The following is a 25179-nucleotide window of genomic DNA, read 5'->3' on the forward strand; positions in this document are numbered from 1 at the left end:
CTGAATTCTTTTATGCTACTTTGTGATCTTTGTGGTGATTACGCCTTGGTTGGCTAAATGGGCTTAGGAATCTACTCTGTGCAGCAAGGATACACATCATTTGTCAAGCAACCTGTCTTCAATTACCCATCAAACACAATAATAACCATTAACATCAACTTCAATGGAAAGCTTATTTGTACACCAGCTGGATATCACACATTTCAGGCAACTCATAAACAGTAATTTGGTTGCTTTTGGTCATCTTGCTGCCAGACACTTTTTGTTTTTGTTCTTCTTCCCCTGCTGTTTCAAAGAGAAAATGCCATTTTCAATCAGCTTTGTGTTTATGTTGCTCAGTTTGTGGTTATATTTGTTGTAATATTTGCATTTAGATTTTGTTTTGTTTTTTTCATCCCTCTGACTATTACAATTCTGTCTCTCATGCCTCCTCTTATGCTGTCTCACTTTTGTAGTAGCCCTAATTGAGTTTTTGGACAGCCGGACCAGTCTGAAACGCTCCACGGGAGATAAAAGAAATTTTGCATTACAACATCAAAGGGATGCCTCTGCACTTTCACCCCATTCCACGCTCACCAAACATGTCGAGATCAAATGAGCATCTAAGGTCAGGGTAGCTCTGAAGGGTTAATGATGTGGAGAACGCTCTCTGGATTTTTAATTCACACTCTGGACAGATAAATACCCTCAACCGATTCAAGTCTCATCCTTCTACTGATGAATCATGTTCTTTGCACTTTGTGAACAACCTGCTTATTGAAAGCCATTTAAATGAATAAATTTGACCGTAATTTGACATGTCTTGGCTTAGATATCTGACACTTAAGTTCATCAGGATCAATCGGCTGTTAACGGTAGCCGACATGGGGCTAACACGGAGCGATCTTTCGCTCCACAAACCAACTTGATGTTTGACGTAATTCAGTGAAGTGGCAAATTATAGAGATCAATTCACAGAGGTCGCAGTCTGTTTTCTTGCTACTTTATCATTTCTCATATATGACAGCTTTCTTTATATTTTTACATATATTTTAAAGAGTATGTGCTATCTGTGATCCAACTATATTATACCTTAAAATACTCAGCCTCTCTACTCTGGAAGTGACATGGGGACTCTGTCAGTATGATGCAATATATGAAGCTTTCATATCCAGACCTACAAGATTGATTGTAATTCACTGACCTTGATAAGGTGAAGTCAGCTGGATTAACACAGAGCAGTGTGTATCGCTGTCTGAGTGTTTGCTCACCCCACTTCAGCACAAGAGATTCATTAATGTGGCTATTTGTCATTTGCTCAGATGACAAAAGGTTTTTTGTTTTTTTTTTTTTGTTTTTAATCAGAGTGGCCATTTAGTGTGGCTGTTGTTTCACCCCAGCAGGTCCTTTCCAGAGCTGTTCAGTGTGCTCTCCCATCAACTATTATATGAATGTTATTATTGGCAACACAGGATCATTCTTATCAAAGATCTAGCTGTCATTGTTCATTCATCTTCTACTGCTTATTCATTTCTGGGTGGCAGGGGGTGCTGGAGCTTACACTGGGTGAGGGCGGACTACACCCTGGACAGTTTGCCAGTCAAACAGACAGACAGACGAACAACCACTCACACTCACACTCAGACCTACAGACATTTAGGGTCACCAGTTAACCCAAACATGATGTCTTTGGATGGTGGGAGGAAATCAGAGTGCTCGAGGAAACCCATGCAGGCACGGGGAGAACATGCAAACTCTACACAGAAAGGCCCTGGGCCTGGGAACTGAACCCATGGCCTTCTTACAGTGGGACAACAGCGCTAACCACTGCTGCTAAGAGACCTGTGTGTAAAGGCCAAAGAAAATGTAATGAATCCTGTTTAAGATGTATGAAATTTAACTTGCCAAAACTTATTTCCTTGTGGCCTTGTGCTGATCCTTGACATTTTCTGATTAGTTTCTCGCAGATTTTATATCCCTGCTTGCTAGTTTGCAGTGCTCTTCATTGTTATTGTGGTCTCACTGCAATGCTTCTTTACCAGTCAATCAGAAAATAGTGTGAAACTACAAAGTACATGAGCATATGCGTCCTTGATTGTGTTCATGTTACAAACAAAAGAAGGACCCAGCTGTTAAGGTTCTGCTCCGTTGTGATACTAGTATAACGGGTTACTAATACAAAGAAAAAATCCTCCACATTTTAAACAAAATTCGTCCAAATTACTTATATAATGCTAAGTGAGTCCTTTATGCTCATGAAAATGATGAACCAACCTGTGATAAAGCTTTACTTGTGCAGTTGTCTAAAGTTAGCATATATTTAATTTATTAAATTTTCTGTGACAGTGTGGCGTAGCATCCTTTTGATTGACGGTGGTAGGGCGACCTTGTGTTTATAATTGGATCACAGATTTAGCTTTTGAGGAACTTGGCAACTGTTTAGCATTCAAGTGGGTTTTTTTTTTTTCTCACAGATACCTGTCCTGCCATCAGTTCTGATATCAATGAACAGAAAGACTGAATGCATCTTGAATTGGTTTTGAAATCGACTGTAAGAATAGAAATATTGTCCTGTGCTGAACTTTTAAGTCATGTTTTTTTTTTTTTTCTTTAACAAATGTGAGTGGGTGTTTTGGCAAACAGCCAAGACCATTTTGTTTCTCACTCATGTTTCTTGGAACGAATGAATAAAGCACAGAAAGTGACAAGGTTAAAGATCATTTAAAATTTATTTTAACTTTTGAAACAAATGCAGTTGTTAAAACGTGACAGGGAAATGAATGGCACAGTTGGAAGTTGTACCTTTTGCCTGGCCTACCTCACACAGAGAAATATAGATCTCAAGTTTCAAGTTCATTGCCCTCAGAAGACAATAGCTCCGTTCTCTTGTAATCTTCTCTCTCTTCTCTCACAGTTAATTTTATCTGGAATACTTTTCATGCTGTCAGTTGGCTCTCTCTGTCTCATTTTCATCGTCATGGCTTTCCTTCCTATACATGGGCCTCATGGGCCTTATAGTGTCTGCTTTTCATCCGTCTGTTTCCCAGTCAATTTGGTCTCATATCCTGCCAATTGGTCCACCTCTATGAGCTGAGGCTCATTTAACAGGAAGCGTTAAATGTTGAGTTCATCAACTGTAATTATGGTGATCAATGTGTAAACCTCTCAGTGTTACAGAAGCCTGCCTGGAGTTTGGCAATTTGTTTGAAGTTTTGGATATACCCTTTTGCAAGACCTCTCAGTGTATGACTGTGTGTGCAAACGACACTATTTAAGCAGATGGCTCATGAACATACTTGTTGTCAAACTCTGTGTGGGCTATTGGTCGAGGAACCTGGCTTCCCTTCCCAGTTTTTTTCAATAGACATATTGAAATTCATGAATAGACAGACTGATTGGAATTTGCATATGGTGGACACAGTTTATTTCGACTGCATGCAGTTGCTTGCAAAAAGCAAACCATCCTCCCAGATGAGCAAATACGACTCTTCATTACTTTATTGCTACTTTCTTAAACAATGTTTTGTACATCATCATAGCTTTAATAGCAACATGGCGCTGATCTAATCTCCTCAACAGTAACTGAAACACTGCTGTTCAGTACAGAAGAACTTGAGTTGCAGAAAAAAATCCAGAATGAAATGTATCCTTACTGGTGCATCAGAAAGATGTTTTTGTTTTTCCTCATAAATTATATTTATGATTATATTTATATTATTATATTTTGCTCACAAGGCACTTTCTTGAGTACTGATCATGAAAAGGCATAGCAGACCTGGTGTACCTTTTGACCTCTCTCATTTCACATAAGATTCAGGAGGCTACACATTGAGAAAAAACATGTCAAATGGCAATCCACGTAGACTGGTTAAGGTCTTTCTCAGGTTAAGCTGTTTCAGGCCTCTTTGATAGCCTGCAATTGAGTTTCCCAGCTGACATGCATAAACCAATTAACAGAATATTCCTGTCTACCTCTATGGCTGGAAAATCCAGAAATGTTCGAGCAGTAATTCTGAATATAGTCTGCTTCCCTTGCTGTACAGTAGCTACAGTGTTTTTACAGCAGCGCATCATCACAGTATTTCTTTAAAAAACATTTCAAATTATATCAAATAAACACAAATTTTTATGTAACTCATGCACTTGTTCATTTAGTGCAACATGACTTCCTGAGAAGACACTGAACACATTCTTTAGATTTTGAGATTGAGTTGTTTGTGTTAGAATAGAGAGCCCTCTTAATTTCAATCCATGAGAACCTTTATGTGGTTTAATTATACAATATCCACACAATACATAGCTTTAGTGTCTGCTGCACATGGAGTACCCTCTCTTATCATTTGGAGCAGATGGAGAGCATCCAAGTGAGAGGCTCAGTCTGGCTCCTTGTATGTCAGAAATAAGAGGATGACCTTGGCTGAATCTCAAGTGTGGTTCAACTGTAAGAAACACACGCTTTCCTGCCCTTTTCTGTTTGTCTGTATGTCTCTGCCTTTTTGACCCTCCCTCTCTCTTACATACCCACAATCTCCTTTGCTCCTACACATTTTTGTATGCAAGTGTTAAAGCTAGGGACCCATATGCACTTCTCCACAATGTCACTTCATCTCAAAAAAGTCATTTGGAAGACACTGACTTAGGCACTGAGGTTTTTGTGCATAGCCCTTAGAAGTAGGTGACTGTAGGTAGGTAATTATTCAATCATTTAAAGCAATTTCCACAGAGGGATGAAATATTTGTTGCAAAGTGAAGATGTAGTTTTACAGTTATCAGAAGCGGAATCAGTAAACAGTCTTCACCTCTTGCTTAAATATTCTCTGAAGTCCCATTTTTATTACGCCCGTACCAAGTTCACGGCTCTTAAATCAAACTGACACTGGGTATTCAACTTGTAAATCCCAAAACAAATTAATCATGAGTAGTTTTTAGGGTCTGTGTAGTTTTTCTCACTGTGCCGCACTCACAGGAAAGGATAAACACACAATGAAAGGTGATATCAATGTATTTTTGGCCATTAGATTTGAAGAGCTTTCCTAGTGGATTTACAGTGGACTGTCACTGGATGATATAAGAGGCTCCATTTAGGAAGGATAAAGATGTAGGACTATGAGGGAAAGGGATATGAGATTTACATTAGTTTAGTCCAATCTGCACAAACTAACCTGTTGTGTTTTAGTGGTGACTGCATGTGGTAAATTGTCCCCTCTGTCAGCCTGGGGCAGCGATGCTGTGACCCTGATGGGACTCCTTTTAACATATGAAATCACCAAGGTGTTAAATGCATGCAGAGGTTAATATCTCCTCCATGAGCCAGTTGGGCAAACTCTTAAGTCAAAGTGTGTAATAAAAACATTTTGAGATTTATACAAGTTGAGAATTGAAGCCTCCGGCCTCTTTTTTTAAGGAGAGATTAGTTGTTACTGACTATTTCCACCCACATGTGAATTAAGTTGAAAACTGAACTGAATAACAAGAAACTAGTCTTTGCATGCTAAAATGTACTGTGAATTTGAAGGAAGAAGGAAATGTCTCCTTCCATCCTCCACATATTGCAGATTTTGTCTTTGGTACTGGGAATCATAGCACTATTTTGTGTTTTGCCCTCCTTGCCTTCCCTGGTGTATGCACGGATAGTCTAGCATTTGGCAAAAATTTGAAGATTAAACTTGATTTTATTCTCTCCTCTATTGCTCACAGTTGCATTTGAGAGTATAAAGTTCAAGACTTTCTGCTGCAGAACAATTCGCTGTGAAACTAAGCGCTGAAGCTCATATAATTACTTGACCTTTTATCTGTTACTTTGCAGGAGTGGGCCTCACATGTACTGTATTTCTGGTTCAGATTGATAATGAGCTATTGTGCATGTAAAATTCTCTATCTGGATAATTACCATTTCACATTATTATGGGAAAAGCCCCCCCAATCATGGGATATTTCATGCAAATTGGGACTCAGATCAGGTCTTGTTATAGATTTAAAATGGAAGCTTGAAAATGGCAATTGTCTCATTCAGTTCTCTTCATGGCTCAAGAGCCAGCCTAAGAGCACTCCTACGGACTCGGTTAAAACATAGAGCTGATAGGCCAAGTGAGGTCTTCAGTGTTAATAAATGCAAAATGATAGACCTTATTAGAAACAATGAAAAACTGTAGTTAATTTTTACTTCAAATTGTGTGTTTTTACTTCTATATCCATATATCCAGTGAAAATCAGTTTTAATAAAAAAACAAAGAAAATAAAGGATGTTGATGCAAACAGAATTGATCTCACACAGATGTCATGCAACATTCTATTAGAGGAGAAAAGCTTCCTTGATTGTCCTTTGAGGTGTAATTTATAAATGAAAAATGAGTGGTGGGTTCATTTGTTTAACGGAGCGAGGTTATGCGAGTTGTTTGAATCCCACTATGAACCCCCTACCCTGGACCTCGCTCTTGCCCTTTTCCATTTACCCATCCAGGCTTGCTATGACTTCCGTTTCTAATAAATATGTTTATCAGTCTGGGAATGGCTCCAGTACTTCTGATTATTTTTAATGACAAGCTCTTTTTTTTGTAGTGCATTCATATTTGCCTCTTAAGACTTGAAGACTGTTTTAATGAGCTCTCATAAGGTCTGTTTCCTTAGCCCCTGGCCAGATACAGCTACGTGCAGCAGGCAACTCTACTAGACCAAGACTATATAAGGCATGAACACTTCCCTCGACATGAAGACATGCCATTCTTCCTTTTGACAGATATTATCCAGTGGGGAATGGTAGCAACTGTACTCCAGTAGACCCTTGATTAAAACGTATTGCATAAATAAAGCATAAAGTAAGATTTTAACACTGTTGCAGATGTTGAGGTAGATCACTGAGCAATATGAGCTATTTGGAAGTGGCATACATGAAAAGATGTACAAATTAGCTGTCAGCCACAGACATTTGGTTCTGCTTTGAGAGGCAAAGAGCAGTAATTTTGGCTTAAACTGAAGTGACATGTTGTTATGGGCTTTCCCACCAGTTGAAGCTTGCCATTCATTTCAAATGGCAAGAGACAGCGTGCTATACTGTAGGTGTTCTTCTTCCTAATTTGGATACATCCTCTTTAACTCATTCTCTCCTTTCCTCTCCTTCTCCCTCTGCCCTCTTGCTCTTCTCTGTCATAGATGCCATGATCTGGCTGGAGGAGGATAATTGTGTACCCTCAGTAGACGGCATGGACACCAAAAGGCACTTCACTGAAAGGCGACCTCCAGAGACTTCGCCTCCTCAAATCATTTGGTGAGTTAGGAGTCAGCGAATCTCTTGCACTCACAAATGACTCCTCTCCCCTTGTCAATGGTTGGCAGGATATGCTGCTCCAAGTCATGATGTTAGATGTTTGAAATGGAGCCAATTAAAAGAGAACACATTTCCCCTTCTTAAAGCACAGATTGACCATACCATATGTAGATATTTGATCTGAAATTGCCCTTAAAATCCTCAATAAGCCTTCACACATACGTGTCCATATATGTTTATGTTAATGAGCATATGTGTGGGAAAAGATATGGTAATGTGTATTGATCAGTCATTGAAGGTAAATTCTTTGTCTCCTTGCATGTTTGTGTTTTAAGATGGCACACCTTAACTGCTGCCTCTCTGAGGAACTGATCAAATGAAATGGCCGTGTGTAGACCAGAAGTACTGTATGACCTCATTCACAAGTTTTTTTATTTTCTCTTATAAAGACGCCAATCTCATTAAAGAGACTCAGTATTTCCTATCTCAGCTTGATCCAACTCCTCCTCGTCTTTGGCACGCAGTCATTCCTAGTCTTTATAAAAAAGAGCTCAGTAATTTCGTCGACACTGCTGGATACAGCGACTTATTAAATTTGTGGCACATCTGAAGAATCCATTGTGCCAGTTGGCAGGCTAGCCACTTGTGGCCAAATCACTGTGGCACAAAACTGACCGGCTCAATGAGGGAGGACCAAAACAGTTATAACCATAGAAGATGGTGCTGTAAGTATTTATAGCACCATCTATGTAGTCATATAAGGACTGGAGAGTATGAACGGAGAGCAGAGAACAGCACTGACGGCCCCATCCATTGCAGAGGCAGTTTTTTCTTGAATGGCAGGAGTTTGATTGACTAATTGGCTCTGCTGATAGCAAAAGAATTGGGAAGCATGCAATATTTGACTAGCTGAAATTAGCTTGTGTTTGACTATAATTGACAGATGGTTCACCCAATCACCTGCCAAGATTTTTTTTCTTTTCTGAGCAGTTTCAAATGAAGCCTTCCCAGATGGTTCTGTGTAACAAGCCATCTGGTGCATCAGGTCAGTAACTTTTAATAAACTTTAGCTTAGTTCATGATGAATTGTCGTGGACTGCGGTCAGCTAGAGATTTGGTCATTCTTTTCTTGTATGTATTCCTGGCTGCAGTGGCTCAAAATAGACGGCGATGCCCCGATTAATTCAGAATTAAGGGAAATGTCACACAGTGTGTGGCCTATTGATGTGAGTGTAATGCTGGAATAAACAGTATCAAGCTCTGAACAGGCGCAACTTGAGAGAAAGATCAATACGGTGTTGATTTAGGTCCTGGGCTTCAGTGAGAACAATGAAAATGCATAAAATCATGAGATTATTAATAACATTTGTTTTCTTCCACTAAATTGTACGTGGCTGTGTGAAAAATGTTGGTGAATCATTTTTGATCATAATTTGGATGCAAATTCCATGTGGTTTGAGATGAACATAAACAAAGGCCCATATATGGCAGCAGTCTTCAGTGGCGGGTACATACCATCTGTAAGTTATTACCTGTGAAAATAAATATCAGCACACACAAGGCGGAACATATTAACAAACATAATGTTAATAGTCTAACAACAACAACCACACTACCAAAATGATATGTTACTATAACTACTCTCGAATATGTAATGTGATTAGAGCCCCAAAAAAACAAAGAACTTGCATAAACAAAATGTGGACTTTGATTCAAAATAAGAACCCTAAAAATAAAGTTAGGAAGAAGGGAGGCAGCAGTTTCTCTGTAACAAAAAATGATATTGGCATTAACGCTAGAATTAGAAATCCTGGACTTTTGGTTTTACTAGTTGAATTCCAACTTGTGACCTTGAAGCAGCCACACAAGGATTTCTATGATTTCTATGATTTACTTATTTGGTAACATTATGGCACATGCAGATAGGCTGAATTGATATCTTATGGACACATAATGAGAGAAAAAGAACAAAGAAGAAAATAGTAATCCCACTAGAATATTTTATAAGTGCATCCTCTGCTCTAATTGCCTAAATTGTGTCACAAAACATTTAGTTTTCAAGTACTCCTTGCCACAAATGGAAAAACTATTGCTTTCACATTTGTCCTTTTTTTCCCCCCCAAATGAAAACACTACAAAAACACGAAGTAATAACATTCATCTCTTAAGAGAAACTGACACAGGGGTGATTTTGTGTGATCATGCTTTCGACACGGGGCATCATGTTGCAAAAAATGTTTTGTGTTAAAGCATTACCTTCAGCACCCCTGAGAACTCATTATTGAATGAAGTTGCCTTGGGCTAAAGTGACTATGGAAATCAGGTCTCGCGCCGAAGTGAATGAAGTGATGATTGATCGCAGACTTGCATTTGTTTGAGAGTAGGCTATAATAAATGTGATCCTTATAAGTGAAGCTAACACAAAAATGTTAAAAACATGCCAACATAAAATGAATGTTATTATATATTATTATGTATCATAACTTTCAACAACTAGAGAAACCCAAGGCTCATTTGTTATGAAGAAAATGGAGCTAATGTACATTCTAAATTTTGCTACACCATGGAGTTCAGTGGGTTTGCAATTTGTCTCCCAGGATATAAGTGACTGTGTGTACAACAGCAGGAATGGTTAAAAGCACTCGAGCACTGGATAGAATTCAGCTTACATTTAATTTGGGTTTGCAGCAACAGGAGACACGAATATGGTTATACAAGAGATGTGGATGAGCACATTTGGGTGTGAGGAAAACACAGATAAACAATTTCTGCCATATCTTATTTTTAGAGCATGATTACATGTCAAAAGTAATGTGGCAGATCCATATATTGCCCATGTCATATTGGACATTTTGGATGTTAGTTGCAAATGTTCTGAGGTTTTTCTGAAAACCACAAACAAGAGGTCACCAGAGAAATCTCGTAGCGGTATATTGTCTGTACGTTTTTTTCCAGTCCAATTTGTTCCTCAGTGGATGAGATTGTAGGGAAAAAAATTACAATCATTACATGAAATCTTCTCACTGAAAATTTTAGCAAACGGCATAAAATCAAACTGGACACCAGAGCAATAGAAGTGACTTGTTGTGGGATGCGAAGTGCATCATTGAGTCCAGAAATGAACAGAATCTCGTGTGTGCTGGGATCTGAAATTCTGTAGTAGCAGTTTGCTCTGCACTTTACCAACAAATTGGAAAAAAATCCTTTAAGTCCTTCAAAAGAGAGGGAATTCTTATGCCCCTTAGAAGGATTTACATGTCATTTAATCACAATTGCACAGCGATATACGGAATGCATTTACTCCACTTGTTAAAGCTGTATATTATAATAGTCTGTCAGCCTCTGACAAAGTCTGCCAGCTGTTTCTTTCCGGATTGCCAAATCATTTCTGCCATAGTCAAACTGAAGAGTTTTTCAGTACAAAAGGTGCGTTACAGTAAGGAAAAGCAGTCCAGCAAGGCTTTATTAGCAAGTGATAGTGTATCAATTATCATTCTGCTGCAGTTCTTAGGGGCTCCTGATCAGTCATTTTAGAATAATCTTTTGCTAAATTAGGAAATCTTCCATGTAACAAGTGTGTTGCTACCCATGAATGGATACAAACACACACACATACTCACTCACACACACACTCACTCACTCACACACACACACACACACACACACACACACACACACACACACACTTACATACAGTGTGCTTTGCTTAAGCCTTTTGTGTCCAGACAATATTTATGAAACTAAAGCAAGATTAGAGATTTTGAAAACACTGCAGGGTTTGTTCTCAGCATCCTTCCAGACTGTTAGGCTGTGACAAATGAGGATCACAAGAGTGTCTGTGTTGGTGTGTTTTGCTGGAGTGTGCAAACCATTTTCACCTAAATCCTGATCCAAGTAATTTGATATGTGGCGTCTGAGTTCCAACGGGATGTTTATATTAGTCAGCAGCTACAATACCATTTACATACAGTCAAATTGTGTTTGACAGAGCCGTTTTATTATTCTACATCAACGCTTCAGTGCTTGTTCGTTCTGCAAAACACCTAAAGAGAGTTATGTGGCAGATATTTGTATTGTAATTTGTATTTCTGTGGTTTTCACAACAATATCTAAATGTGGAGTTTTTGTTTGGATCTGTGAGGACACAAAGGTGTGGACGGGACATGGACAGGCTCTCACTCTCTGTTTCTCTCTCTTGCCACAGTTCTTACCAATTACAGCGCTTGAGCAGTATAGTACTTATGCAAAACATTTCTGAAACAAATGAAAATTGGCTCATTTTCTGAACCAGTACTCTCTTTGCTGTCAGTGTATTTTTATTAAAACTGTTGGCAGCCAGCTCATTTTTTGTGCAGCCCTTTTGTTTTCTTGTTCCTTTGACTGAATGGCATTTTTTGCAATGTTTACAGTGTTTCAATGAAAAAATAAATAAATAAATAAATGTATATATATAGTATATCCAGCAGGTTTTATATTACAGTTTGGAAATCAATTAGATTTCCAGGAGTTGCCACAACATATTTTCCACAAACATTCATGTTATGTGTATATATCATTTGAAGCTAATATCTGCTCTTTTCTAGGCTGATCTTTTCTGTCAGGAGACATTTATGTAGGTTTCTGATGTACTATGGGACATACCATTGTGGTGCTGACATAGAGCCTGGCCCTGTGTGTCGAAGATGAGATTGAGGATGTCACAGTTGTTAAGGTTAAGGAAAAGTACTACAGTTTTTTAGCAGTGGTGATCCCCAGCTGTGACATAGTTTCTGTCGACTTTTTATCCTTAAGGGCAGAGATGCTATCATGTCAAGACTAAATGTCGTATCATTCTCATTGAGGTCACTTGTACATACTCTACGTAATAGCCATCTTTTGCACATTGCAATCAAATGTGTGTCGATAAGTGTAACACACTAGCAATAAGTAAAACATGAAATGTTCCTCTATCTGTTTTATTATCTACAAGCAAAAGCAATAGAACAATTTCTACAGGTCATATTGAAAAGGTGAATTTTTATGGAGCTGATTTTTTTATTTTATTTTTAATGATTAAATAGAAAATTAATCAACAGTTATAAATTTGTATAAAATGTAAGTTTATATTTTCCATTTAATAGCGATTGATAATTATGTTGTGTTGCTGTTCTTCGGTAGTCTTCTTTTATAATCTTCTGCCTTCCTCACTCCACTATGGTTTGGTTTGGCAATGGCACATAATATGTTGCACGAAATGAGTCGAAATTTGTTTCTCGCCATATTGCAAAACCCTTTGGCCCAATCTCTTTTGTTTCCAGCACCAGCTCATCCACCAACTGCTTTGTCCAACGGCAGCTTTTGCTCCAATTTCTGACTCTGTCTGTCAATGTGTTTGCTCCACAGTGATCTGTCTTTTCATTGATGGAGTTTTCCCCCCTGCAAAGATCTTTCCCTGTACTCACTGTTAATCCTCTGCTTTGGTGCAGCTGTCTTTGTAATGTCTGTCACTTATTATGCCTTCCAGTTTTTTCTCTTCTGGCATAAATATATATTTTATAAGGTGGTTTTTAATTCATGTCAACCAGTAGACATGTCATTCGTCAAAGTATACAGTGCTGCACAAATGCTCTAGACACTAATTTTAATTTGATGACATTGTACACATTTGCCTATTGTTAGTTTTTCCTTTTAACTTGTTTTACTATCACATTACTAAATGTTTCTTGACTTGCAACATTACTTGCGCATCGCTCTCATTTTGTAAAGTACATGTAGCATTGAAAATGTTTAAAGGACACACCATTCAACTTTATTAACACTGAATGACTCCTTCCCATTAATTGTGTTTTCTTTTAAGACTAAAACTTAGTGAAGCCCAAGTTGGTGTCACACACTGTTAACCACTGCCTAGTTTTTTAAGGGAGAAAAGTTCCCTTTAGTTTCCCTTTAGTCAGTTTTTTGGGGGTAGTTTTTTTTCCCTCAAAATTAATCATCATGAATTTTTCAACAGGTACAACTCAGGGTCTCCACAGGATGAATCCTGTTAAACCCTCTGGCACCATTACCATGACGATGGTGAAATGCCACTTTGAACTACTGTATGGATTGCCATATGCCCTGTTACAGAAATGAATTATTTTGACTGAGGAAGACTTGTAATAACTTCTGTGACCCCTTATGTCGACTATCAGGTCAATTAGGTCAATTCTGACTCAAGTGTGACCCATAAAAACTAATGAGAAATACCAACATCTCAGATTTAATTTAAATACTAATCTAATATTCCCATTTTGAGCATGTTTGGCATGCTGACACGCTTCTTCATCAGAAATGCTAAACCAAACTGAGTCCACCGATGAACAACAGATAGGCCTGGGCAGTATTGAGTTTGTAGTTCATTTATAGCTATCATCTTCTTCATTGGTTCAGTCACAAAGACCAAAAAAGATCACCATCAAAAGGAAAATAAAAGCATTCTTGGCAGGGACATTCCTTGTTTTCCCAAATGTAACTTTTTTCAACAATTCTCAAATTATTAAGAAAATCCATGAATAACCTTGGAGAGACAAGTTTGAAAAGGAGTGAAACACAATTCTTCCACTTGTCTTTTGAGCTTCTGTCATAACAATTTAGTTTGTTGATGCAAGTAACCCTTTAGGAATTTTTCCTTTTCATATTTAGTGACAGAAATATCAGTATGCATTATAATAGTGTGCTGATGAATTGAGTTTAATGGTAAACTGTTCCTGCTGACCACTGTATCTTAGGTCTGGATAATTATCATTGTAAAGTGATAGGAGATCTCCAGATCCCCTAAGCCACTGATGGATAGCGAAGGATTGAAAATTCGGAGCAAAGCATCTTGAGCCAATTTTTTGCAAGACAACTCTGACTAGGTATAACCTCCAGTGTTTAATTCACAAAGGTTTTAAAGTGCAACCCAAACCAAACAGAGGGGATGTCATCTATTTAACATTTAAGCCTGAAAATGAAAACCAGTAAAGCAGTTTTGTTAATGGTGCTGTTGACTCATCTTTTGTTTTGACTGCTGTATTCCATTCTGCTGTACTTTTGTTTATTTGACACTGAACAATTCTAATTCTAATTGAGCTGAGGTCTGTAGTCTGAAACAGGTTGTACATTTTTCCTTATCACAAAAGGCAGTTCTCAGTTCATTTGTTTTCTGTCAAACTGTACCTTCTGAACTCTCTCCCCTGCTTGTTCTTTGTCTTTCCCTTCAGTGCTCTCCCCGCTCTTCTCACATTTTTTGTGTGCTCCTTTCATGTCTCTTCCACCAGGCTATCCATTACAGACAATGTGTTACTGAGAAGCCTGTCCTGGTGTGATGCATTTTGTGTGGTATATTTCACAGATATGGTTTTGCATGATGAGGAATGCTCATAAAGAGAAGGGACCTCTGTCATTTGGAGCCATTGACTGATTCTGTGCTAAATTGAACTGAACTGAGCCGTGTGAAACACCCAGACTGGGAGGAGTGATTTATTGTGCAGTTGTGATAGATGTATTTTATCACATTTAAAGTCATGTGGCTTTTTGCTTTAAAGAAACATCCAGTCTCATGTGATTTTTTTTATTTTTTTTTTCTTCTCCCCTTTCTTTCTTTTATCTGCCAGTAATCTCCTCACCTTTTCATGATAATGTTGTATTTATATCTCCAGTTTAGCCCTCTTGGAACCAAATCTCTCTTTAATTTCTAGGGGTCACCATGTCTGAAGAACTGAATTGATGATTCTGGCTTTAATTAGTATAGCCTGTTTTAGTGATATCAGCAATTCTTTACAGGCTATGCTAATCTGTGCCAGACTCAGCAATGCAATTGGGACGGATGCATTTCTCCATGAAGTACATTATTGCCGTTTATTGCTCTGTTGTCAGTCCCCAAATTTCTCTTTTCATTTTTTGAATCAGTGGTTTAGAGTATAGCACAAAAGTAGTTTCTCAAGATGGAAACTGACATAAGCCTTCAGAGAGACAAGGTACAAATTGGTAATTACCAGAGCGAGAAACACCAGTGGCCAGAAGGTCTATATGTCTTGTGTGCTGCAATCAAGTGGTCTTTACTGAACCCTTCACTGGGCAATAACTCGATGAGAGTAAATGTCAAAGACAAAATCACTCTCTTCCTTGTTTTTCTTGCTTTACCTTTGTTGTTGGATAAGGCGTATCATCAGTGTGAGAGAGTATGGACAGCACTAGCTCCAGTAGCTGCTGCCCTGCTCTGTTGGCGTGCTTTCCATTAACCTCGCACATTTGAGCCCCCTAACCTAACAAGTCATTATCTCTGTGGGAGCTTGTTTAAGCCCTACAATGATAAATGTGTGCGTCTTGTTCATAATTGTACTTTTTCCCAGGGAAACCATTCCCTGGGAAAAAGCTTTATGAGGCTTCGCTTGATCAGTTTTATTATTATTGTTTGTTTATAACTTTTTAAAGGTTTTGGTACAAACTGTTTGAAGTCTTAATCTTTTTTCACCCTATTCACCCCAGATTTTGAGTAATTCTGCTTTTACTGCAATTGAAAGTAATTAAACATATTCACTCCAGTCTGTCATTCCCACTGTAGAGCCAAACAGCCTGTTGAAGCCATATTGAAGAAGAGATGTAATTGTATGATATGATACAATACGCTTTTATTATGCCCTCTGGGAAATTTGTCTTGGACTCAAAGTGCTTCAGACATATCTCTGCCTTCAGAGTAACAGCAGCAACATCAGCACACATACCTATGCTAACACAGCATGAATTGGTGCATTATTCCAATTACACAATCACTTAAAAACAGAAGACAACAAATTAAAATACATTGCTAGACAAAGGTTTAATACAAGTAGGAACGAAAAATATTCGTGAAACAGTTCAGTTCGTACTTAGGCAATCGGTATGGACTACCAAATGGTAAAAGATCATACTGATGGTGCAGTGTGTGAGCTGGGTTAAACAGTACATCCTGAGCTTGCGTGAGAACAGATTGCTCATATATTGACTGCAGAGAAAGGTTTGCAGTCTTCTCCATGACACATACCACACAAGTGGGCTTGGATTTAAGAGCTGACTGGACAGATTTTTTTGTTGTAGATGTTTACTGGAATATGGGGGACCCCACCCCAGAAGTCTAACACCATCTCCTCCTTTTTGTTTGCAGTTATGATATGATCCTGTACCAACTGACCTATTGCTAAGCCCCGCCCCCTTCCACTCAAACGGGCAACTTATCAATATTCTGTGACGCTATGGCAGATGTCACTGTAGGACATATTTCACAGGAAGCTATTGATGATTTTTGGAGACAGAAAGATCAGATATCTTTGCACAGTCACTAAACTATGCATTGGAGGGATATATTAATCATTTTATTGTTGAGAAGGTTGACAAAAAGCTTAAATTACAAGCCAAAATTCACAGATCTCAGTTTAAGCATGATAAATTGCATTTTGTTGCCATCATGTTAACAGTAACTTTGGCCAAGTTACCGAAGAATATCCGAGTGTATGGGAATGGCTATACGCACTGTGATTGGCTAAACTCGTTTGAGGGCGGGGCATAGATTTGTATTTTTCTTTTTTTTTTTTTAAACCATTGTTTAAAGAAATTTGAAGCGATAAATGCTTTAACACAAGGGTACTCTTTCCTTTGAGTGCCTATGTTGCTATAGAGGTAGAGCAGACACCAGTGCTGACATGCAGGTAAGCTGCTTGTAAACCAGGACTCTGAGGGACTGGCACTCTGCTGTGGCCTTTGATTGGCAGGGGAGAAAATGGCACCAGCATCTGGAGGCACTTGGATCAGACCCTGATAAAAAATGCAGACACACACAGACACAGAGCCGGTTGGATAAACACATGTGAACTCAAGCAATTGAGCACACATGTACTGAATGCAACTAGCTTGACACTAACCCTGCAGGCATCTCTGCTCTGGCTGTCTCCAAGCAGGAATATCAATCCACCTGTGTCGGCATTGCTTTGAAGCAGCGGCAAAAGGAAATGTGCCCCCGTTAAAATAATCAGCCCTAGAGTTTTCCTCATGTACGACCCTTTAAAGCTTAATCTTTTAAGTCATTTGCCATTAGTCATTATTTAGTCTTCATGGGGGACATGATTAAGTCTTGCTGCTTCTCTCACACACACAATTCACTCTGAAATTTACAACATGCTTGAGTCTCAGTGTGATAGATTTTGGTATGTAGGATATTAGTCTGCAGCCCACTGTTTCACGTTTTACATCCATGTTGATGAATCACCTGTCTTTACGGCTAACAGCAATTAACTTGCATGTTTAAGATTCTATTCATCTTGTCCAGCTGTTTAAATCCCTAATATGGCTCTTTAAATCAGACCCACAGAGTGTTTGACTTTACAGAAAGCCAGTGATTGCATTATTCCCCACCCTTACATCAACTTAGGGCCCAATAAACTTAATGCTCTCGATTATCTATTCCTCAGTGGGGCTTTTATCCTTGTTTGTCTTTTGTCTCTTCAAATCTCTCATCATTCCAAATAATGGGGTAATTATATTCATGTAACTTTGGAATGTCCATTTTTCTCATTAAGAACATTTAAATACCTTAAATAAATGTCAAGTAAAACTGTAGTCGTCGTCAGAGTGTAATAGAATATAATATACAAACGTCTTACACATGTAACATTTTAATACCTTACATATTCATGACAGTGGGGATATTCTGACAATCTGCCTGCTGAAAACTGCCTTGTTGATAAAATCCCACCTGAATCTTGCCCTTCAATACAAAGAGAAAATGAATCAAATGCAGGGCCTCTGGAGGTCACTTTTCCACAGTGTTATACTCCAGAGCACCAGGCCCCTCCATTTAGAGACATAATTTGACTCATTACCTCCCTCCACTCCAAATTGTATGCATGGAAAGTGTTATGCCTGAGCTGCTATACTGTAGGCTCTTAGGCTACCTTGGGTGGGTGTATAAGTGATCGCACATGCTGACTGATGCTCCCTGTTTCCCCAAACACTGATATAGCACATTTCTATATTTTGCTTCATAGCCCAACCCTGGAACAAAAAAGAAAAAAAAACCAAACAAACTAAGAATCCCAGTAAGTTGCCAGTGCAGCGATATAAACCTCATTTATTGGAGATGGGGGGGTTGGTTTCTGCTGGATGCAGCTCATGGTTATATTAAGCTATATTATAGTTTATAAAAGTTCAAATGGAATTGTTGAGCTATTGCTGTTGCCTAAAATTGGGTTAAGTGACTTTACAAGATATATTTTTCAGCTGACAAAGAAAAGATGGTCATCACGAATCTCCACATTGTGCAGGACTTATAAAGGGGGAAGTTTATTCATTTCTGAGCATTGTATCAATGTGATGATACACCTTTTTGGTCAGGTGTTAGCTAAATACAGCCATTTATCAGCAGCAGAGCTTAAGTAATATATTAATTAAAGTATAATTATATTTAAAATAGACTGAAGTAATCTTTCACTCCTAAGGTCCAGCTTCTCAGGAAAATGCTTTTATTTTTCTTATGTGAGAGTAAATTTATTCAGGTTTCAGACTCTTGGTTGGAAGCAAACAATTTGAAGACAGCCCTGTTGGCCAGAAGAAAATTTAATGGGCATATTCTAGTATTTTACATATCAAGCGATGTATTGCTGTATCCAGAGAAAATGCAGATTAATGGAAAATGATAAGTTAAACTTGCTGTTGCAGTCCTACAGTAATTGGCAGACTCTCCTAAAACGTCACTATGTTATAGTATACATTGATATTGCCGTCTAAAATGATATGCTCCATATTGCTCACCTCTTGCGGGAACTACTCGTATCTTTTCTCTTCATTTATTCTGCACGATACTTCATTTCATACTTCCACTGCTATTTTCTTGAAAACTTGGCCTCATTCCCTCACTCTTATCTTTAGCCAGGCCATATAACAATGACAGAGGGGTGGCTATCAGGAGGGAGGGACTTAGGTACCTAGATATTTGACCAGATGCAGACAATGTGACTTTGATAGTTTTACTTCAAATATGTTATTTATTGTTCATTCCTCAGGAACATTCAAGCTCAGCTGCCCTTTGTCAATCAGCTACGTCATCATCTAATTGCCAGTGTGATTTGTGCAGTGCATTAATGCTCATAGCCATTTCCTCTGTGAATTATTGGAGCCGAGAATACCACCCTGTCCTGCAATTAATGAAACGCCATTGATTCAGCCCTTTCCCTTTTGGCAGGGAAAAAAAAAAAACCTCTGAGGATTGTTGCCTATGTTAGTCACAAATTTCTTTAGCTTAATTCACTCACTGTTCAATTTTTCTCAAGGGACATAACTCAGAACTTTACCAAAATATTATCATTAGCAGACCCAAGATCATGAATTTAACAGAGCTAATGCTAATGTGTTAAAGTGGGGTTTTATACTCAGTCAAACGTGTCAGTGGTTCTGTTCATCAGATTGAGGTCAGTTCCAGATGGATGTGGTCTGAATATTCATGAGAGGTGAAAATGCTTTTGGCATTAAATAAGATATATTTTGACTAATTGGGTTTATCTCTTTTAGACCACATGCTATTGGACTTGAAAGCCAAAATTCAAACTGTGGTGTGGAAGTCTTAAACCAGACCTTCCTTTGTTGTTATGTTTTCTCTCTCTTCTGCCTTCATGCGGCATACTGTACGCCCTATTTAATCAGAAATATCCTTACAGATGCACCTGCATCTGCATTTGCAAATTCACATGGCTGACAGATGGCACAGAAAGCTTTCCATCACCATTATGAGGCAATGAGCTCTGTTATTGGTCAGCATCCAATACTGGCTACAGGATCCTGCAGTGAAGGCAAAGGCTGTTGAGAGCAGAGTAAAAGGTCTTGTAGGGTGTTAAAGGACAGCGATAAAAGCACCATGAACTTCAGCTATAGAGGTATATTGTATATAGCGCATAAAGAACCCAGATGACAGCACCAGAATAACCTTCATTCTGGTTGGATCCGGTTTCACTGTGAGAGACTTTAGTGTATTTATTTTTTTCCCCAGTTCTGGCATTCCTGCTTTTACTTCCATCACTCTAAGTATAAATGTAAGGAAAATTAAGTGGAAATCGACAATTATCCTTTTTTATTCATTTAGAAGAAATGTATTTTAAGCTTTTCAAGCATCAAAGAAATTGGTTGAGTTTTCTTGTTGATTCAATCAAAAATGTTTTACTCATCCATCAGCCAAACAAATTGGTGATGTCCTTTTGTATAATTAAAATCATCCCAGCACTGAAATTCCCACCAATGTTGCATAAGCAGGTTCCTTTTGGAGCGCTTCCATCTTTTCCCCACAAATAATGCACATTTGGTTCAATGCCGCCTCTGTACATAAATAAAAGTAGACCTATAGGATTTTCTGTCAGATCAGATATTTATGATTTTTCAGTTTTTAGCAATGTAATGTTTTTTTAATACCTTTCACTTCACAGAACCCTCATAAAATTCAATAAATAAAAAAATTGCAAATATGTGAGACTGAAACCTTTGACTGGTAGTCAAAAATTACCAGATTAATATTTTGAAGCCTTGAAATTGTTTTTATAATATCCAAGAGGGATAAGGGTCTGAGTTGCAGGAGAGTTTGGCAATGACTCACTTTTCACAGCTGACAAACTTACTGGGCATCTGCTCATCTGCTGAGCTTCCCCAGTGTCTCGCCTCTTTAGGAAATGAATGCCTCCTTGATCGTCTTGTGCTCTGCATGAACAGAGTGGCAGAGTTCGCCTCAGTATCTGATGACCTCCTGCACATCTGCAGAGAATGATAAGAAGTGTGTTGCTTATTTTCAGCTGTAGTGAGTGTAGTTTGAATGAAATGTCTTTCTTTCCAGCGCTTGCGACAAGAATCGGTTGTAGCTCAGGAACAAGATGAATTTTTCTAATAAAGATATATTCACCATGACAAATAACACATCAGCAGAGCACATTCACTTGCACAATCCAATCAATTCACCTTGCTATCAATGAAAACCAGAGAATGGATTCTCTCTTGATTTTCTGTCTCTGACTATTTCCAGGTTGTATAGATTTGCATTCACCTCAGCCTCACTGCAATGCTGTTTTTTTTTTTTTTTTTTTTTTCTCCTCCCCATTGGGAACGAAAAACCACATTTGAACCCAATAAGACTATAAATCTTTCTTTCAATGAGAGCAATGTGTCTGTCTGACTGATTCAGGTGCACCTGCAGCTGCACCTGATGGAGACAAAAGCAGAGACAGTAAGCTGTGATGCGAATCTAATCGCCACCTCTCTGTGTATAACCACTAACAGAGAGAGGCTCTGGTGACATAGTGATTGAACAACAGAATGCAAAAGCCAGTACTCCAGAGAGGTCACCTGATCATGCTTATGACTTTGTCTTTGTGAAGACAGTAGAAATTAACATAAACAAAACAACATTTTAGTATTTAAGGGGAATGCCGATTTGCATCCAGCTGCTCTGATCCAGCTCGTGGCATGAAACCGTGGAAATGAGTCATTAATGCTCAAAATATCCCCACCACATCCCAAAGCCATCTGTGTTTTTAATTCATCTGATCAAGTGCCCTTGTCTCATCTCGCTCATGATCTTGGTACTCTATGTAGATAGGTATGATAGGCCACAGGAAACTGTCACAGGCGTGAGAGCTTAGTCACAGTATGGATATGGAAACACAGGGGCAGATTAAAACAAGACTGAAGCTGAGTGATTGAGACTGATGATAGTAAATGCAATGAATAGTGGACATGGAAGTGGGCAGGGGAGGATAGTAAGAGGAAGAGATGGCATGGATTCATCAGAGGAGAGAAAAGAACGGCGAAAGGAGAACACAGTACAGCTGCAAGATGTGCAGCTGTCCCCTCTCAATGTGGCTTCTGCAGTCAGACTAATTGATAAGTATGCATGGATAATAAAATCTACAGCCATCTGTCTTAGTTATAGCCTGTCTGTGGCGATGGCTCCATTACATGATGGGTGAGATGAAGAATGACAGAAAATGGAATCATATTAAGTGAGTGAATTGGAATTGACTGAAATTGATAGGACCTCACTGGGATGGCGATTGAACCGCAACAGTCACAGCTCAATGTTGTATTGCAGTATGGTGTATCTGACACATCTGCTTGTGGGCCAATTTGGTTGCACGGTCGCATCCCTGCTCAGCAGTCAGACTTAGGAGTCATACCCTTGACATCATACATAATCTTTAAAGCTGTGTGACCCAAGATATGGAGCGTGACCCTTTACATAACGCTGGTAGAATTCAAATGAGACTTGACTCATTCTAAAGTTTGACTCACAGATTGTTTAATAGTTGTTAGTGTTTTGTCATTCATTCAACTTCTACTGCTTATTTGTTTTTGGGTTGCGGTGGGTGCTGGAGCCAATCCCAGCTCATATTGGGTGAGAGTGGGGTACACCCTGGACAGGACATCAGTCCATCACAGAGACAACAACCACTCACACTCACATTCAGATGAGTCACAATTACCCGAACCTCTCACGCAAGCATGGCGAGAACCTGCACACTTCTTGCTGTGAGGCAATAGCGCTAACCACTTTGCCGCCATGCTGCCCCTGTTAGTTATTATTTTCTACAACATCTGCAGACATAATTTAATTTGTCATTTCAGTTTCAACAATCCAGTCCAAGTCACAATTTCTACCCACTGTTTGTGCGGCCAGTATTTGGCATAACTTAGACATGACTAAGCCAAGGCATGTTTTATAACAAACGAAGGTTTGCTGCAATCAATATCTGGCTCTGGAGTCTCCACAGGTTGTCATCAGTTGCACAGCAAAGCCACTCTGTTGCTAACACAATCACAGCACCAGGACAGTGGTGTAACCCATACCTGACCTAGTAGGCAAAAATAGAATATCATTTGTTTGTTCACAAACTTAATAAAGATCACATGTGCTGCACAGTATCACCAAATTCAATATTCAAGTGGGAAAGTGGAGGTGAAAGCCATAAAACATGTCCTCACTCACATGGACCGGAAATCCGAGTTCCAAATGCCTCTGTGGATAATTTTAAGTTCACAGTAATAAATGTCTTGCATGGCAGTATTTCATTAGGCCGAGTGCTGGGGTTATAAAATGCTTACTTGATTCTGTTGTCTCACCTCCCACTGTTGAAACACATTTCCGCCCTCCCATGAAATGTTATCTCAGTCTCTCCTCAACACCTTAAATGCATGTTCACCTCACGCTGGTGTTATAATGAATCAGCAAAGAAAGTACAGCAACACAGCAACAGGCAGCTGAGAAACAGACTGACTGTGGCTGCGATTGTTGGCATTGGAAACAAAGCAGGAAAGAGACATTATAAAAACTGCATAGGAATATAAAGTGGTGTTTCAGTGCTGAATGCAGTCTCCTGACTCTCTGCAGATCTGCCTGTGATGACAGATATGTCCTCATTGGAAGGGTCTTACTTTTGTAATGGATTGCCACTAGAGACTTGGAACGGCCTCACTCTGAATTTAAAGTGACACCATGTTGTGAAGCCTGGCTTCCTTTTGAGGGAAGCCCTCCCCTGTTCTTCTTCAGTGACCAGGATTGCTAGAACGTGACGCAGACTGTCGAGGTGCTCAGGACTGAGCTCCCGCTCGGTTTGTTGAGGTTTTGGAGCAAAAAAAGTTCCATGCCACGAAAAAGTCCGTTGGTGTATCCTTGATTCTGTTCTTACTGGATAAATGTCTGTGACTTGAAGAGCATGCCATTAAATTTATTGGCATCTGCCTCCTCATCTGTGGAAGCTACTGTTGCACAGCTCCATGATTGAATTCATTTATAACCTCTCTTCTGCCTTTTTAAGTATATTTTTACTCCATTATGCCTATATTTTATACAGAAATTTCAACTGACAAACTAAATTAGATTATTCAATTTACACGTCACACTTGTTTCATTGAGTTAGTGCTGTTATTTAATTTAAAAGGCTGACAGCTGCTACTGCTTAATCTGGTACTCATAGTCATACGTTTCAGGATTTGTAATAGGTTGATTATTGTTTTGAAAGAAGATTGCCACATTACTGCTAATGTTGATGTATGCTTCACGTCCCTCAGCTGAGGTGTCAAGGACTTTATGGGGTATAAACTGAATACCTTTACTTGCTAATGAGCCCACAAAAGGCAATTTTGCACTGAGCATCCTCCCCTGTTATGTAATTAATTTTAAAATCTGACAATCATGTGCGCCTCTCAAAACTGTCTCAATGACTCTACAGGTATTTTTCTCCCACAGGACAGTGTCTTAAATATGTTACCATATTAGCTAAATTGAAGTTGTTGTTTTTTTAGGCCCCTTACCTTTAGGGCATCAACTCTATATATCATACTTATTTTTCCCTGAACATCTTTTTTTAAAATTCTTTTTATTTTATTTCCTAATGATAACATATTTTCATAAAGTCACTTCAATTCATTCTGAATGACAGCCATAAAATGTGTTTCATATGATAACAGAAAGGAGTTGCTGGCAAGAATCTGTGGCTGAATAAAGAGAGAATCACAGTTCTTATAATTCTGGCTCTGGATCTCGTCATCATTATGTTGATTGAAGAGGAAAAAAGTGTTTCCTTTCATTAGACGGTGAAGGCGGGAACGTTTCATTGTGATTCATTTTTAGGAGCAGTTAGATTACATCTCTAGAAGTTTTAAAGCTGCTGATGTTTGGGCAACGACAGTCTGCAGCTCACCAGCTCTGAGATAATGATATTCAAAGAATTAAATAAAATAAAAGAAACAGTGGTGGAAAAAAATCACCATATGAACTAGTAGCTACTTGGAGTTTAGAGAGCAGGATGACTTTAAGCTCCAGCTGCTATACCTGTTGAGCTGGTCATCCTGGACATATGCACTTGGGGAGACATTGGCTTGATGTTGTAAAAGCAAAGGCATTTTGGCGTAAATGACACCATTTTGGACAAAAG

At 38.8% G+C, this 25179-nt stretch overlaps 1 protein-coding gene across 1 annotated transcript in view; it reads left to right on the top strand.

Moving 5' to 3' along the window:
* The window catches only part of chrm3a (cholinergic receptor, muscarinic 3a), a 67705-nt gene that overhangs the window by 14830 nt on the left and 27696 nt on the right, over positions 1-25179 (top strand). Inside the window, exon 2 of the mRNA XM_029520952.1 lies at positions 7129-7243. The gene's annotated coding sequence lies outside the window, so the exon portion shown is untranslated. The remainder of the gene's footprint in view (positions 1-7128; positions 7244-25179) is intronic.

This window comes from Echeneis naucrates, chromosome 15, assembly GCF_900963305.1.
Source record: "Echeneis naucrates chromosome 15, fEcheNa1.1, whole genome shotgun sequence".
Taxonomy (NCBI): domain Eukaryota; kingdom Metazoa; phylum Chordata; class Actinopteri; order Carangiformes; family Echeneidae; genus Echeneis; species Echeneis naucrates.